We start from the raw sequence: 2500 nt of genomic DNA, 5'->3' as shown, positions 1-2500 counted from the left end.
ACACACACACACACACATATACACACACACACACACACACACACACACACACACCTACACACACACACACACACACACACAAAGAGTGCACTTTTGGGAAGGACTTAAAGGTACTCTGAAACACTTCACACGTAAAAATATCACACGCATTCACAAACATGCAGAGCTCAGTATTTTAAGAGCTCAGAGGTACTATAGAATACCTCACTTGAGACCAGACCCCCCGGCGCAGACACACACACACACAGACACAGCCACACACAAAACGCTTCGCACAATGTGGATTAGATAAATGACAGACCAAAAGCAAAATATGTTCCGCTCTGCTCTCTAACTCTCACACACGTCCACGGGCAAACCTCGTCCCCATGCACTGCTAAAGCCCTCAGTGATGGATGACACGCAACCAACGCTACCAACTAGCCCATCTCTCATCCCCCTCCCAGCCTCTCCCCCCACCTCTCATCCCAGCCTCTCCATTTCCTCTCGATCTCTTCATCTCTCAGTGCTGTCCCTCGCCACAGCCCGTCGCATTACGAGGTCGTCACATTTCAGCTCATTACGGAAATAATGAGGCTAAAGTGCTTTAATGATCCCTGGCTAATAACAAGCTCTAATACGCCCAGGGGGCAGTAAAGCACGTAGAATAATGGGAGATTAACAAAGCAAATAAACTCCATCCCTCTCTTTCTCCCTGTTTCTGTCTGTCTATCTCTCTTTCTCCCTCTGTCTTTCTCTCTCTCTCCATCCATCTCTCTCTTTCATCCCCCTCATCCGTGGCAGACGTGTGCTTCATCCGTCTGCTCTGTTTGCTTCCTCCGTTTCCTCTTGTCCTAATCCCTCCATCCCTCATGGCCTCGTGCGCAGCATCCTTTGTCTCCTCTTCGCTTTGACCTGTTGTGTCCTGTTACAACAATGCATCATCATCATCATCATCATCATAGCCACCTGCAGATGAAGATGGGTGCTCAGGGCCCATCCCCTCTATTCATCAGGGCTCTCTTCGTCTATGTTTACAACCCCCACCCATCCACCACCACCACCGACAGCAGCCGTGGCCTACTGGTTAGCGCTTCGGACTTGCAACCTGGAGGGTTGCCGGTTTGAACCCCGACCAGTAGGCACGGCCCTTGAGCAAGGAACCTAACCCCTAACTGCTCCCTGAGCGCCTCTGTTGTTGCAGGCAGCTCACTGCACCGGGATTAGTGTGTGCTTCACCTCACTGTGTGTTCACTGTGTGCTGAGTGTGTTTCACTAATTCACGGATTGGGATAAATGCAGAGACCAAATTTCCCTCACGGGATCAAAAGAGTATATATACTTACTTACTTACTTATACCACTTGGCTCCTATGTGTCTCCTCATGCTCTCCATCATCTAAGTGAACAGTTGTCCGTGTGGGTATCTGTGGTGTACTGTTTCCCGCTACAAGCTTTTAATCTGAAAGGGGTGATGGAGCATGTGTGTGGGAGTGTTGCTATCGTGCTATCGATCTGGTGTGTTTTACAGACAGACACACACACACACACACACACACACACACACACACACACACACAAAGGGAGAGGCACATCTGCTGATAATGCATCCACTTTGACTGGACAGCTTTTGAGGGGGCGTACAGTTTATTATGCTCTACTAAGTATGTTTACCAAGAGTGTGTGAATTGCACCTTAATTTGCACACCTTTGTGTATTCAAGTTAAAGCAGTCAAGCTCCACACTAATAGCAGTCTAAATTGGAATTCATTTTAGGCTGTTTTGCCCACATAATCGCCCATTGAAATGAACAAGTTAGTGTCATTTGTGAAATTGCAAAGAGAGACAACACAAAAGTATAAACAGAAAAATCTGTGTCTGTGTGTGTGTGTGTGTGTGTGTGTGTGTGTGTGCGTCGCGGCAAGGCTATATGCGTGCGTATGCGTATGTGTGTGTGTGTGTGTGTGTGTGTGTGTGTGTGTGTGCGTGTGTGTGTGTGTGTCTGTGTGTGTGTGTGTGTCTTTTAATGTGTGTATTTTCATGTCTTTGCCCCCATCCGTCTGCCATGTATTCAGTCTAAATGCTTCTAAAGAGTCGGCGGAGCCCAACACAGAGAAGAGCTCCATTCAAAAAGTCTCTTCAGTCCATCAGGGTGCTCATCTCTTTGCCTGGAGAGGCTAATGGCTACCCTCTTTACCCCCTGTTGCCACGGTTACTCAACTTTTTGAACAGCTGCACCGGCACCATCACCACTCGCTATCCCACTCTCTCCCACACAGCTAAAAAAGAGTGAGAAAGCAGAGCAGACACACACAGCGCTCAGGGCACAATCAGTATGGTGGGAGAAGTCAGAGAGACTAAGTGCATGAAGCTGCAATCGTTTGCTTTGGTCTTGGGTTCGCAGAGAAAGGCCAGGAAATGTAATTCGGCTCCGTCGGAGGAAGACTAAGTGAAACTAAGTAGAAGATTATCCCCCTTTTTTTTGCATAACAACCCCTTGAGTCTGTTGCTAAGCTTGGCTA

Source organism: Alosa alosa, chromosome 13 (genome assembly GCF_017589495.1).
Source record: "Alosa alosa isolate M-15738 ecotype Scorff River chromosome 13, AALO_Geno_1.1, whole genome shotgun sequence".
NCBI classification, from domain to species: domain Eukaryota; kingdom Metazoa; phylum Chordata; class Actinopteri; order Clupeiformes; family Clupeidae; genus Alosa; species Alosa alosa.
This window is presented reverse-complemented; position numbering follows the sequence as displayed.